Raw genomic sequence first — 16,532 nt, forward strand, 5'->3', positions numbered from 1 at the left:
CAATGTGGATCCCTTTTATTTCTTTTTCTTGCCTGATTGCTCTGGCTAGGGCTTCCAATACTATGTTAAATAAGAGTGGTGACAGTGGGCATCCTTGTCTGGTTCCTATTCTTAGAGGGATAGCTTTCAGTTTTTCTCCATTGAGAATGATATTTGCTGTGGGTTTGTCATATATGGCCTTTATTATGTTGAGGTATTTTCCTTCTATACCCATTTTATTTAGAGTTTTTATCACAAATGGATGCTGTATCTTGTCTAATGCTTTCTCTGCATCTATTGAGATGATCATGTGATTTTTATTCTTCATTTTGTTAATGTGGTGTATCACGTTGATAGATTTGCAGATGTTGAACCATCCCTGCATCCCCGGAATGAAACCCACTTGATCATGATGTAAGATCTTTTTAATGTACTGTTGTATTCGATTTGCTAGAATTTTGTTGAGGATTTTTGCATCAATGTTCATCAGTGATATTGGCCTGTAATTTTCTTTTTTTGCGTTGTCCTTGTCTGGTTTTGGTATCAGGATAATGTTTGCTTCGTAGAAGGAGTTAGGAAGCCTCCCCTCCTCTTCAATTTCTTGGAAGAGTTTGAGAAGGATAGATATTAAGTCTTCTTTGAGTGTTTGGTAGAATTCACCAGGGAAGCCATCTGGTCCTGTACTTCTATTTTTTGGGAGGTTTTTAATTGCTGTTTTGATCTCCTTACTGGTGATCAGTCTATTCAAATTTTCTATATCTTCTTGGTCCAGTTTTGGAAGGTTGTATGTTTCTAAGAATTTATCCATTTCTTCTAGATTATCCAATTTGTTGGCATACAGCTTTTCATAGTATTCTCTTATTATCTTTTGTATTTCTGAGGTGTCCATTGTAATCTCTCCTCTTTCATTTATGATTTTATTTATTTGAGCCTTCTCTTTTTTTCTTGGTGAGTCTAGCCAAGGGTTTGTCAATTTTGTTTATCTTTTCGAAGAACCAGCTCTTGGTTTTATTAATTTTTTCTACTTTTTTTTAGTCTCTATTTCGTTTATTTCTGCTCTGATTTTTATTTCCTTCCTTCTGCTGGTTTTGGGCTTTGTTTGTTGTTCTTTTTCCAGTACCTTTAGGTGCACTTTTAGATTGTCTATTTGGGATTTTTCTTCTTTGTTGAGGTAGCCTGAATTGCTATAAACTTCCCTCGTAGAACCGCTTTTGCTGTATCCCACAGATTTTGGCATGTCGTGTTTTCATTTTCATTTGCCTCCAGGAATTTTTTTATGTCTTCTTTGATTTCTTCATTGACCCAATCATTGTTCAGTAGCATTTTGTTCAATCTCCACATTTTTGTGGCTTTTCTGGTTTTCTTTCTGTAGTTGATTTCCAGTTTCATACCTTTGTGGTCAGAAAAGATGCACGGTATTATTTTGATCTTCTTAAATTTATTGAGACTTGTTTTGGGGCCTAATATGTGATCAATCCTGGAGAATGTTCCATGGGCATTTGAAAAGAATATGTATTCTGCGGTTTTTGGATGGAATGTTCTGTATATATCTATTAAGTCCATCTGGTCTAATGTGTCCTTTAAGGCGAGTGTTTCCTTATTGATGTTCTGTTTGGATGATCTATCCATTGGTGTAAGTGGAGTGTTAAAGTCCCCTACTGTTATTGTGTTACTGTCTATTTCTCCTCTTATGTCTGTTAATAATTGCTTTATATATTTAGGTGTTCCTATGTTGGGTGCATAGATATTTACAAGTGTTATATTTTCTTGTTGGATTGTTCCCTTTATCATTATGTAGTGCCCGTCTTTGTCTCTTATTACAGTTTTTGATTTAAAGTCTATTTTGTCTGATATAAGTATTGCTACCCCTGCTTTCTTTTCTTTGCCATTTGCATGGAATATCTTTTTCCATCCTTTCACTTTCAGTTTGTGAGTGTCTGTAGGTCTGAAGTGTGTCTGTATGCAGCATATACATGGATCTTGATTTTTTATCCAGTTGGCCACCCTATGGCCTTTGATTGGAGCATTTAGTCCATTGACCTTTAAAGTAGCTATTGATAAATATGTATTTATTGCCATTTTGTCACTTTTTCTTTTCTTTGCGTGTTTTAGTAGTTCTTCTTAGTTCCTTTCTTTTTCTCTTGCTCTCTTCACTTGTGGTTTGATGGCTATCTTTAGTAATATGTTTGATTTCTTTTGTCTTACTTTTTTCCTGCTTGTTATAGGTTTCTGGTTTGTGGTTACCATGAGGATCCTGTGTAACATACTATGCATATAACAGTCTATATTGAGTAGATAGACTCTTTAGCTTGACCTCTTTCTAAAAGCTCTACTTTTTCACTCCCCTCCTCCCACATTATATGTTTTCCACATCATATACAGTCTTTTGTTTAGTGTGTGTCTATCCATTACCCTCTTATCATTGAAATAGATGATTTTAGTACATTTGTCTTTTAACCTCCATATTATCTTCACAGGTAGTTGATCTGCTGCCTTTACTATACTTTTACCTTACAAGTGATTTTATTGCCTGTTTTTTCTTGTTATTGTTTTGGGTTTTTTTGATGATTTTTTTCTTTTATCTCTATTTGTGCTCATTGCTTTCCCACTTAAATAAGTCCCTTCAGCATTCCTTGTAGAACTGGTTTCTTGGTGATAAACTCCTTTAATTTTTGCTTGTCTGGGAAGCTCTTTATCTCTCCTTCCATTCTGAATGACAGCCTTGATCGATAGAGTATTCTTGGTTGTAGGTTTTTTCCTTTTAGCACTTCAAATATGTCGTGCCATTCTCTTCTCGCCTGTAGGGTCTCGGCTGAGAAGTCTGCTGACAGCCTGATGGGCTTCCCTTTATATGTCACTTGTGGCTTTTCTCTTGCTGCTTTTAGGAATCTCTCTTTGTCTTTAATTTTAGGCATTTTGATTATAATATGTCTTGGTGTGGGCCTCTTTGGGCTTCTCTTGTTTGGAGCTCTCTGTGCTTCCTGAACTTGGATGTCTATTTCCTTCCTCAGGTGAGGAAAATTTTCCTCTATTATTTCGAGAAATAAATTTTCTGCCCCTTTGTCTCTCTTTTCACCTTCTGGGACCCCTATAATCCAAATGTTAGCATGCTTGATATTGTCCCAGAGTTCCCTAACACTGTTCTCATTCTGTCTAACTCTTTTTTCTCTTCTGTTCTGCTTGGGTGATTTCCTCTAATCATTCATCTAGCTCGCTGATCCATTCTTCTGCTTCCCTACTCTGCTATTGAGTCGCTCTAGTGAATTTCTAGTGAATTTTGAGTATTGTATTCTTCATTTCTGATTGGTTCTTTTTTATATCTTCCAATTCTTTGCTGATGTGCTCACTGTGTTCATCCATTCTTCTCTGCATATCTGTGAGCATCCTCATCATATTTTGTTTGAATTCTTTGTCAAGGAGGTCGCTAGTTTCTGTTTCACTTAGTTCTTTTTCTGGTGTTTTGTAGTGTTCCCTTGCTTGGAAAGTATTCCTTTGCCTCCTCATTATGGCTCTTTCTCTGTGATATTTTCTTTGTACTAGGTGAGTCGGCTATGTCTCCTGATCTTGGAGAAGTGGCCTTATGTATGAGATGCCTTATGGGGCCCAGCAGTGTGCTTCCCTCTCATCACCAGACCATAAGAACCAGGAGTGACCCCTTTGTGGGCTACTTGTGTTCTTCTGCTGTGGCAGGGTTGCTCACACTGCAGGTACCCAGGGAGTCTGATCTTCCCTTCCCTGGCCAGCTATTTGTAAATCCAGTTTGCAGGGGCCTCAGCACTGTTGGCTACAAAATCTATTAGCACACTCTTATTGCAATTGTCCTCTTAATTGGGTTGGTACCCAGTGTAGCTGGTTGCTAGGCTCATGGGCGTACAGTTGTGATAGGCCTGAGGCCAACAAGGCTGATGTCAGTTCTCTTAGGAGTGCAGCTGAGTGGGGCTAGCCCTTGGCATGGAGGCACTCAGTTGTTTCAGGCTTTGGAAGGTGGGGCTGATCCTTTTTATGGCTATTTGTGAAGCACAAGTCTTCTGCCGCTGATAAGCCTCACCCCCAACTGGACCACATACACTGTCAACACAGTTCTGGTCCGTGCACACTTCTCAACCCCATGGAGCGTACCCCAACGCCACACTGTAGAGGCCCCCACCCCTGCCCCAATGCCCCCCACAGTTCACCTGGTCCTCCCACAAGCCCTGCCCCACAGAGGCAGACACCCTTGCCTGCCTATAGAGGATCAAGGCACTCAGTCAATGCAGGCCAAAAAGTAGCCTGAGGGCTTGCTGTTAGGTGGGGCCAGTTTCTAGGGCGGGTTGCCTGCCCTGGCTGAACTGGATTAAATCTGTGCTCAAGTGGGTGTGGCAGACCCCTGGGCTAACAGCCCAAGGGATGCACCTCAATGGCCCGCACCGGTGTCCGGTGTCCTATCAGCACCCCTGGACCAGCTCAGAACAACGGCCCCCACCAATGTCTCAGTCTCCAGAGAGGATCCTCCTCTCACCAGGTCTCCCCAGAGCCCACCAGGTGAGTCTTGTTTCACCATAGGACAGTCAGCCTTCTCTCTGGTGATTTTAGGTTGCTGCAATGAATGAGTTTGTGCGTGGGCCCTTTAAGACCCGGATCTTTTCTGCTTTCGGCCAATAGCTTTTCTGGGGTGTCCTTGCTGCAGTTAATAGCCAGCAAAGCCAGACAGTAAGACCTCCCTCTCACTTGGGCTGAGTCTGAAGGATGGTTATAGCAGTATTGCCCCCGCTCCGGACCTCACTCCTCCAGGGAGGGCTGCGTACCTTAGGGTGGCTCCCGCCTGGCCAGCTGAGAAGCTCCGCTGCTCCCAAAGGTGGCTTTTTTCCTCTCCTGCCGGAGTTACTGCCTCTTCTGCTTTCCTCAGGACTGTCCCTTGTCATGGGGGTTCTTTTTATCCAGATTTCAGTTTTCAATCCAGGGTGATTCTTCCCAAAATTGTTGTACCCTGGTTGTGTTCGTGGGAGGAGGTGAGTTCAACGTCTGCTCACAGCGCCATCTCGATGAGATCCCAAGCTTTTAGTTTTAATGTAGTTCAACTTATCAGTTCTTTCTTTCATGGATCGCACCTTTGGTATTACATCTAAAAAGCCATCACCATACACAAGGTCACCTAGAGTTTCTCTGTATTATCTCATATGAGTTTTATAGTTTTGTGTTTTACATTTAGGACAATGGTACATTTTGAGACAATTTTTGTGAAGGGTGTAAGATCTTTGTCTAGACTCATATTTTTTTGTATATGGATATCCCACTGTTACAGCACAATTTCTTGAATAAACTCTCTTTGCTCCATTGTATTGCCTTTGCCCTTTGTCAAAGATCAGTTGACTATGTTTATATGGGTTTAATCCTGAGATTTCCTCCATTCCATTGGCCTATTTGCCCATTCTTTCTCCACTATAACACTGTTTGTATTGCTTTAGCTTTACAGTAAGTATTGGAGTCCAGTAGTGTGAGTCCTCTGACTTTGTTGTCTTTCAATATTGTGTGGACTATTCTGCGTCTTTTGCCTCTCCATATAAACTTTGGAATCGATTTGTCAATATCCACAAAATAACTGGCTAGCATTCTGATTGGGATTGCATTGACTCTATAGATCAATATGGAAAGAACTAACATCTTGACAATATTGGGTCATACCATGCATGAACAGAAATATTGCTCCACTTATTTAGATTTTCTGTGATTTTACTCATCATAGTTTTATAGTTTTCCTCGTACAGACCTTGTACATATTTTGTTAGATTTATACCTAAATATTTCATTTTGAGGAGTGGTAATGTAAATGATATTGTGATTTTAACTTCAAATTCCACATTTCACTGCAGGTATTTAGGAAAGCAATTGACTTCTGTATGTTAGCCTTACATCCTGCAACCTTGATATAATCACTAATTAGTTCCAAGAGATTTTGCTTGTTTGTTTTTTCTTTTTTGGTCATTTCTCAAAAGTAAGAATGATGTTAGCTGTAGTTTTTTTGTAGATATTCTTTATCAAGTTGAGGAAGTTCCCAGTATTCCCAGTGTCTTTCAAGGAATTGTTCCATTTCATCTAGGTTACCAAACTTGTGGGCATAGCGTTGTTCATATTATCTCTTGATTATCTTTTTCATGTCCATGGTATCTGTACGTTGTTCTTTCTTTAATTTCTGATATTTGTAATTTGCATCATCTCTTTTTTTTCTTGCTAGCCTGGCCAGAGGTTTACTGATTTTATCAATCTTTTCAAAGAACCAGCTTTTAGTTTTATTGATTTTTCTATTGATTTCTTGTTTGCCATTTTATGAATTTCTACTCTAATTTTAATTATTTCTTTTCTTCTGCTTACTTTGAATTTAATTTGCTCTTCTCTTTCTAGCTTCCTAATATAGAAGCTTAGATTATTGATTTTAGATCTTTCTTATTTTCTAATATATACATTCAATGCTATAAAGATCTCTTTAAGAGCTGCTTTAACTACATTCCACAAATTTTGGTAAGTGGGTTTTCATTTTCATTACTTCAAAATATTTTTTAATTTCTCTTGAGATTTCTTTAATCTGTCTGTTATTTAGAAGTGTGTTGTTTAATCTCCAAGTATTTGAGAGTTTTCCAGCTACATTTTTATTATAGATTTCTAGTTTATTCCATTGTGATCTGATAAGAGATATTGTACAATTTCTATTTTTAATTTGGTAAAGTGTGGTGGTTTGTGACCCAGAATGTGGTCTATCTTAGTGTGTGTTTCAGGTAAGCTTCAGAAGAATGTATATTCTGGTGATGCTGGATGGAGTAGTCCATAGATATCAATTACATACAGTTGGCTGATGATGTTCTTGATTTCTACTATGTCCTTACTGATTTTCTCCCTGCTGTATCTGTCCATTTCTGACAGGGAGGTTTTGAAATCTCCAACTATAATAGCAGATTCATCTACTTCTCTCTGCAGTTCTGTCAGCTTGTGACTCACATATTTTGACACTCTGTAGTTAGGCATATACATATGAAGGATTGTTATATTTTCTTGGAGAATTGACCCTTTTATCCCTATGTAATTTCCCTCTTTGTCCATGATCATTTTCCTTGTTCTGAAGTCTATTGTGTCTGAAATTAATAGAGCTTCTCCAGCTTTCTTTTGTTTAGTGTTGGTCTGGTATATCATTCTCCATACCTTTGCTTTTGATCTATATGTGTTTTTATATTCAAAATAGGTTTCTTGTACACAACATAGAATTGAATTTCATATTTTTAATCTGCTCTGACAATCTCTTTTAATTGGTGCATTTAGACCATTGACATGTCAAGTGATTACAGATATAATTGGATTCAGATTGACCATATTGGTTACTGTTCCTTAGGGCCTGTGTAGTTTGTTCCTATTTTGTTTTCCACTCTTCTCCTGCCATTTGTACCTTTAATTATGAATTTCCTATAATGCCATTTTCTCTCTTTTCTTAGTAAAGCAATTATACTTATTTTTTTTTTAACTTTTTTTAAGTGTTTGCTCTAGAGATTGCAATGTACATTTACAATCCATCCTTGTCTTCTGTCAAATAACACTATATTACTTCACAATTAGTGCAAGCACCTTATAATACCAAAATATTCCTATTTCTTCCCTCTGGTCTCCTATACCATTGCTGTAATTCATTTTACTTGTACATAAGCTATATTCTTCAAATACATCAATGCTATTTTTATTTTGAATAAACTGTTATATGTCAGATCAATTTAGAATAAAAAAATGGACATTTTTATTTTGTTTTCACTTATTCTTTCTCCAAAGCTCTTCCTTTCTTTATGTAGATCCAAATTTCTGATGCATCATTTTCCTTCTCTGAAGAACATCTTTTGGGGCCAGCCCCATGGCTGAGTGGTTAAGTTCGAATGCTCTCCTTTGGTGGCCCAGGGTTTCACTGGTTCAGATCCTGGACGCAGACATGGCACTGCTTTTTAGGCCACATTGAGGTGGTGTCCCACATGCCACAACTAGAGGGACCCACAACTAAAATATACAAGTAGGTACTTGGGGGATTTGGGGAGGGAAAGCAGAAAAAATAAAATAAAATAAGAGCTTCTTTTAGCATTTCTTGCAAGGCAGGACTACTGGTAACAAATTCCCTCAATTTTTTCTTAGAAGTATTTGTTTCTCTTTTATTTTAAAAGATAATTTCACTGGGTACAGAATTCTAAGTTGACAAATTTTTCTTTCTTTCAACACTTTAAATATTTCACTCCATTCTCTTCTTGCTTGCATGCTTTTAAAAGAAAAATCTGATGTAATTCTTACTCCTGTGCTTCTATAGGTGAAGTATTTTCTCCCTCTGGCTTCTTTCAAGATTTTCTCTTTGTCTTTGATTTTCTGCAATTTGAATATGACGTGCTTGTCAATTTCAGAAGTTTCTGTTGACACTTCAAGCTCACTGAGTCCTTCCCAGCCGTGTTTGTCTGATTGATGAACCCATCAAAGGCATTTTTCATTCTGTTATGGCATTTTTTGTTTCTAGTATTCCCTTCTGATTCTTAGAGTTTCCATCTCCTTACATTACCCATTTATTCTTTCACGTTGTCCCTTTTTAACATTAGAGCTCTTAGCACATTAACCATAGTTGTTCTAAATTTCCCATCTGACTATTTCAAAATTTCTGCCATATCTGAGTCTGCTTCTAATGCTTGATTTGTCTCTTCAGACTATGGATTTGTCTTTTGATATGCCTTTTAATTTTTTGTTGAAAGCTGACATGACTTATTAGGTTAAAGGAACTGAGGTAAGTAGGCCTTTAGTGTGAGGTTTTATGTTTTCTGGCTAGGAGTCAGCCTGTGTTTACTGCATACTGTAGCTGTGGTGTCAGGGGCTAACATTACCTCTACTGGTCTTGTTTTTGTCTCCCTGTTGTCTTTTGGTTTCCCTATAGAACCTTTCTGCTATCATCTGAATGTTTGTGCCCCCACAATATTTATATATTGAAAATCTAATGTCCAATGTGATGGTATTTGGAGGTTAGGCATATAGGAAGTGGTTAGTCCATGAGTGTGGAACCCTCAAGAAGAGTTCAGTGTCCTCATAAATTAAGTCCAAGAGAGCTCCCTTGCACCTTCACCATGTGAGGAAGCAAGAAGTCAGTAGTCTGCAACCCAGAAGAGAATTTTCACCAGAACCCAAGCATGCTAACACCCTGACCTCAGGCTTCCAGCCTCCAGAACTGTGAGAAATAAATTTCTGTTGTTTATAGGCTACCTAATCTGTGATATTTTGTTATAGCAGCCTGAATGGACTAAGACACCTTAAACAGAGTCTGAGTCTTACAGTTATTTTAGCTGTAATCCCCCGTTAATATACAGGAGTCCTATTGATGTAGTGGTAAGGTGTGGGGAGGGGACATGTCCTATAGTCCTATGATTAAGTCTCAGTCTTTGAGTGAACCAGAGCTGAGCATTTCCTTTCCCCAACATTGAAGATTGGTGGGGAATGTGGGGAGACTGGAGCTGGATAACTCCCTTCCCCCAGGTTGGTTAGACTTTTGTAAAACCCAAGGTAGTTTGGGTCTGCTAAAATAGTTTCCCTTGAAGGTAGGCTTTGTTAAGGAGAACAGAGAGCATTGCACATATTTTTAAATGGTTACATTTTCCCTCCCCCTGTGAGAAGCATTAGGAAATTTTTCTCCAGTCTTTTCAGTGAGAACAGAGTGGTCTCCTAGAATTAAAAATCAAGAAAATATCGAGGTTCAGCTGGGACTGCCATTCCCCATGTTTTTAACTCTCAAGTTAGTCCACATTGAGCCTCCAGCAATTTATTGATTACAGTTAGAATGTTCCTACCACTACCAGCTCCAGGTGTGGATTCTACTCCTGGTAAACTGTGATTTTCTCTATCTATCTATCTAGTCTTTTAGATTGAGGGAGAGCAGTTTACCCTATGACCTCAGTTCTCTGATGTATCTGTGAAGAGTTGATTTCAGGCTGTTCAGCTGTTTTCTTGTTGTAAAGATGGGAATAATGCCTTCCAAACTCTTTAAATGTCAAAGCAAAAACTGCTTGCATCTAAATTCATAACTGATGTAAGCTTTTATTTGTTGTTTACTGTTTTAGTCATATTTTGGTATCAAATATTTCCAAGTCTCAGGTAATTAATTAATCACCTTATTTTTTGCACTCTATAAAGAGTTTGGCTAACACTGAAATTATTGTTATTGAATGCTTGTAGAAATAACAGTTGAAACATCTAGGCTATGAGATTTCTTAAAACAAAAATCTCACTAATTAATTTTTTTATTGCAGTAACATTGGATTATAACATTATATAGCTTTCAGATGTACATTGTAATATATTTTGACTTCTGTGTAGATTACATCATGTTCACCACCCAAAAACTAATTATAGTCCATCACCTCACGTGTGTGTCAGATCACCCCTTTTGCCCTCCCCCGCTTTCCCTATGCTAACCACCAATCCAATCTCCATTGCTATGTGTTTGCTTGTCATTGTTTTTATCTTCTACTTATGAGTGAGATCATATGGTATTTGACTTTCTCCCTCTGACTAATTTCACTCAGCATAATACCCTCAAGGTCCATCCATGCTGTCACAAATGACTGGATTTTATCATTTCTTATGGCTGAGTAGTATTCCATTACATATATATACCACATCTTCTTTATCCATTCGTCTCTTAATGGGCACATAGGTTGCTTCCAAGTCTTGGCTATTGGGAATAATGCTGCGATGAACATAGGGGTGTATGTATCTTTATGCATTTGTGTTTTCAAGTTCTTTGGATAAATACCCAGCAGTGGAGTGTCTGGATCATATGGTAGATCTATTCTTAATTTTCTGAGGAAACTCCATACTGCTTTCCATAGTGGCTGCACCCGTTTGCGCTCCCACCAGCAGTGTACGAGGGTTCCCTTCTCTCCACATCCTCTCCAACACTTGTTCCTTCCTGTCTTGTTAATTATAGCCATTCTGACCAGAGTGAGGTGATGCCTCATTGTAGTTTTGATTTGCATTTCCCTGATAGCTAATGATGTTGAGCTTCTTTTCATATGCCTGTTGGCCATCCATATATCTTCTTTGGAGAAATCTCTGTTCAGTTATTTTGCCCATTTTTTACTTGGGTTGTTGGGTTTTTTGTTGTTGAGATGTATGGGTTCTTTATATGATCAAAGTCAATTATCATGATAAACTACTAGTATGTTGAAAACTTCCTGTGCCTGATGCTCTATTAGCCCAAGATGCCCAGAGGGAACAGGTGGCAGCTATAACTTTAGGTTTAGTGGCACACTGAGAATGCCCTCACATGGAAACACTCCTCTCTGGGAACTAGGATCTCCAGAACCACAAGCCTAGATTCTCAAGTTCGGGGAGCATAAATTCCCCCAAAGAAGTTGCTTGAGTGAATATCGAGTGGGAACACCAGTCTTTCGGGCCTTGGTCTCCAAACCCATGTATTATGCCTGTGGGTACACAGCACCCTATAATGCCTGTAGGTTTAAGCTATTTACTCCATCTTGAACAATGATGTTCCATCCTCTCAAAGGGTTATGGTTAAACTGGCTTCTCATTTGCATCTGTAAGAGTATGTCCCATTGTTCTATTGGGTAAGAATATTTTAAATTGTATGAGATTGATATGGACCCTGATATCAGTTTCCCTACATTAAACCCAGCATATATGGGCTTAAAACCAAAACATTCTTTCCCTGCTTACTCCCTGGCTTCCTGGCTCCAGAATCCACTATCCTCCATGGAGACAGACACTACTAAGGACAAGTATCTAGCTTCATTATCTTCTCCCCACAAAGAGATACAGGCTGGTGGGAAAGCTGCTGACCAGCAAGGTCCCGGGTTCCCTCTTTTCTGCAAGTTGCCTCAAGGCCAAACACAGACTGGTGGGAAAGCTCTGACTAGCAAGGCCATATGCTCCCCCTCCCCTACTAAAACCCCAAATAAAAACCCGTCCTTTTAGCTTTTCAGGGAGTTTGGGATTTCAGCATTAGCTGCCCTCTCTCCTTGCTCAGTGCTGTACAATAATAAAATTCCTACTTTCTTCCACTACACCTGGTGTCAGAGATTGGCTTGCTGCGCAACGGGCGAGTGAACTCACTTCAAGTTTGATATCAATATGTCGAAACTGAAGAACTGAGAACCAATGGAAATCATGGTCACATGAGTTTTAAGCTCACTCTGTATTGTGTAAATGGCCAAACCCATCCCCAAGAATTGAGAAAACCTTCATCTTGGGAGGTATATGTTGATGTTGTGCTGTTGTCCTAGTAGACAGCACAAACAAGGAGATAACTGAAGAGCTATAGGTTTAAAAGGAGATTTATATGTTTGCTGCAAATTTAGCTGCACTAGCAAGGACTTCCCCTTGTTTTCTTATCGTTGTAAAATACTAGGCAAATGCAAAGGACACGAAATAGGAAATAGAAGTCAGCTGAGTGTATTGAAGACTTGGGAGTACTTTGAAAAAGAGAAAGTTTGGACTAATCAGAGTGGGTCCCTGTCAGGTCATGGCTGCAATTTCCATTCCCCTTACATTCAAGTAAGAACCAAGACCAAGAGGTAGCAGCATAATTCATAGATGTCTAAATCACTTGTCATGCAGGAACTAGGCGGGCTAGTATTATGTAGTCTAAGATTTCTTCTATACTCATAAAATTGTAACATGATTATTAGACTCCAATATTCTTAAAGGTTAGTGGAGGCGAGTGAGAAGGTACATACTCCTGGTGAAGTATCTGTAGATCCAAGAAAATTAGAGGACCCACCAGCACTGAATGAGACCTCCATTACAATGGATGAACACACACACTTAGATCTGCCCGTTTGTGTTAGATCCTGCTGTCTCCTTCAGTATAGCTCTAATGGACACCTCCTTCAAACCCAACAATATTAAAGTCTGTGAACTTTGATTACATGAACTCTCTGATACTCCAAAAATGGTAGAATGAAACATTAAACCAGGAATAACTTTTTCCGCTTTATAAATGAGATCTGGAAAAGGTTTTACTTGAACACTATCGGTTCAACAGTGAGACCTGACATCAAAGTAACAAAGTAAACATTCCTCAACTTAAAATGGACCTCCCCTGACAAGTGTTAGAAATGTGTAAATGAGATATGTGTGTGTGTGTGTGTGTTCACCACACCGAATCAGATGCAGAAAACTGTGATTTCAGCTTTCCCTTTAAGCCTTATGTTCCAAGTTACACAGGACTAAATGAGAGTGTGCTTTTCTCAGGTGACACACCTCCACTCCAGCTTGTGAGCAAGATGACACATTTATTACAGCCAAATCAGCAAGCAAGGTAAGTTGTCTCAACATTTTCTGTAGTTCTGAATGCCTGTTCTTTTATCTTGTTTATTTCTATGCCCACCAATATCCAAGGTGCTTTTAGTTTTGCCCTGTTTTTCCCATTTTGTCACAGTGCCTACTCTCTCTGATCCTAGAATTCCCCAAGCCTGTGAATCTTATCCCCAGAGTGTCATTATTCCTTTGTACCCTCATTTTTCTCAGCTGAAGAATTGCACTCAACAGACTTCTGAACTGATCAAGTGCTTCAGGTTTGAGCTTCTTAGAATACTGGTCCATCCACAGCTGTGGTCTTTCGCTAAACTCTGAGTAGCAGGATGTTAAAATGAGAGTCTTCCTCTCAGAATTTTCACCAGATACAAAGCTGAGCATGCTAGGTGACAAATAAGCACAACTTCTAAGACAAGATGCTAAAGCATTTTTTCTGGAGCTGAATTAATAGAAAAGGAGAAAACTTCATTTCAGTTAAATCAAGCCTCATTGGCTGCCATCACTTTAGGAACTCATTTTAATCTTTCTTCCTTTTCCAATATTATACTTTTGTGAATTAGACTTATAGAATATAATTTTAAAAAGTATTTTTCCTGAAGCAATTACAAACCACAGAAACTGGAAGTTAGACTCCAAATTACTTTCCCCCATTATAAATAATAATATATATCATGTTTCAGAGCCAAACATATCTAAGTAGCCTTACATTCTTCATCTCGAGACTCGCATCTTAATACTCTCATTGACAACAACAAAAAATTAATGAAAACGAAAGAGAGAAGAACACGAAAGCCAGACTGAGAGTGAGAGCAAGAGCAAGAGAAAGAAAAAATTCCTGGATCCAGGTGATTTCCTGGATCCAGTTAACCGAGAAAGGACAACCTTTATTTCGTCTTAGGTTTTATGCCCACCCTTCCCTTAAATCAGTCTCTTTGGCTCAGGAATTATGAGGCAATGATAATTTTCCAACATGGGTTCAAGTCTTCAATTTGCAAAATTTAATATCAGGATTTTACCAAACTCTGTTCCTGATATGGTTGCACGTACTTTTAAAATTATAATGTACCTTTCAGCTGTAAATATTGTATCATTCTATTTCACAAGATAAGTTAATAGCAATGTAGCTAAAGATTATATTTACCTAGCTGCTCTTGCTCTACATATGGCAATGTGATTACTTTTGCATGTGGAATATATGCCAAAGCACTTGCCATTTGTGACCCTTGGCCACGGAACTTTGAGATTATACTCCACCTCTCCTTCCTTTCCTTGACTACTCTCTGAATCATAGTTGTGGCAGCAGTCAAACTTTTACCTTGCAGGTAATCCTAATGCCTTAAAAGATACAGAACTGGGGTCCAGCCGGGTGACATCGTGGTTAAGTTTGGCACATTCTGCTTCAGCAGCCCAGGGTTCATTGGTTCAGATCCCCAGTGTGGACTTACACCACTCATCAAGCCATGCTGTGGCAGCAACCCACATACAAAAAAATAGAGGAAGATTGCCAGGGATGTTAGCTCAGGGCCAGTCTTCCTCAAGCAAAAAGAGGAAGATTGGCAACAGATGTTAGCTCAGGGCCAACCTTCCTCACACACACACACACACACACACACATACAAAGATACAGAACAATAGGATGGAAGGAATCTCAATCACTAAATGATTCTGAGAGCAATGCTTCCCTTCAGGCCTAGAGGGCTGGGACTGCAACATGCCTTCCAAGTTGAGCATATCTCCTAGAAGATCCTGTCTCCAGATCTCTATCTGGGGATCTCCTGTCTTTCCCATTTTATCCTCTCTCCCCTCCTGCCATCAATGGAACTCAAGCACAGCTCTGTACACACCTCATCACCTTCAAGAATCTACTTGTACAAGAAGTCCAGGACCCAGGTCCCAACTGATCTTTCAAACTCATCCTCAATCAGCTTGTTATGCTGGCCACAGTGGACACTGGCTGATTCCTAGTAGTTACTTTCTATCATTGGGTATTTACTTATTCCCTTCCTTTGCTCTAAAATACATTTATTCCAATCTCTTCTTGCTAAAATATGAGTCATTCCAGCAGTAATGGCACATCCTCTGTGAAGACATGTAGAAATATTCCAAATATAATTAGTTCCATTACTAGCTATATCAAGCACTTTGATGTTTAATAAGTACTTTCTTTGCACCATTATTTGACAAGCATCACTTCTCTCTTTACGTTTTATTATTTTCTCCTCTATGATACAGATTCACCAAGAGTGACAACTCAGATATCTTTAAATATCCAACATTAATGATTCCCATATTTGCATTCCAATACCAGTAAAATACACTCCCAAGTATCACTGGAAAAAATTTTAAAGACAAATAAAGACATTTTTTAAACTAATGAGCTCATTTCACAATAATTTCATGCAGAGTACATTTTGATACTTAAAATTGGGAAGGACAGGATATAAATTCACTGAAAGACAATTTTCTGATGAAAATATGATTGGTAGATTCACATCACATATCAAAGGAAAAAAGAGGATTAAAATTTTTCGAAATGAAATTTTATTTTTTGATGTCTTATTTTACGTAACAGCCTCCTCCTCCTCCCCCTTCTTCTTCTTTTGAGGAAGATTGGCCCTGAGCTAACACCTGTGCCAGTCTTCCTCTGTTTTCTATGTAGGATGCTGGCACAGCACGGCTTGAAGAACAGTGCTGGATCTGCATCAGGGAACCAAACCCCTAAATCCCAGCCCCCGAAGCGGAGCTCAGGAACCTAACCACCACACCACTGGCCCCAACAGTTTTCTTTTTTATAAGTTAGATATTAGAAATTTGTTTTGATAGTGCTGTAAAAATTGAGCCTAACATCTGTTTTTTCTGTTTATCACTGCTGTTGTCAAAGAGCTCGTTTCACAGAAATGTATTGGCCAAAATGGAACTGACACTCTTAATTAATTGACTCAATTTTGTTCTCTTAGCTTAATATAATGGAATGCAATTTTTAAAAGTGAGTTAAAATTTCCCTGATATAGAATTCAAACATGTGACAGAATTTTTGCTCATACTGAAATTCAAATATGATAGAGGTATCTTAGAAGAAAAAAACTGATGAGAGAAAATGTTGGTAGCACTTGTCAGCTTTTAAAAGTTATTGGTTATGTTTTTGCTGATTCTGAATATTCACCTTTGAATTTGCATCTTTCTATTACTTTATTTGACGTGGACCCTCAGATTATATTCAGTAGCCACCACACCATCACCACCACCAA

Source organism: Equus przewalskii, chromosome 24 (assembly GCF_037783145.1).
Source record: "Equus przewalskii isolate Varuska chromosome 24, EquPr2, whole genome shotgun sequence".
Classification (NCBI taxonomy): Eukaryota; Metazoa; Chordata; class Mammalia; order Perissodactyla; family Equidae; genus Equus; species Equus przewalskii.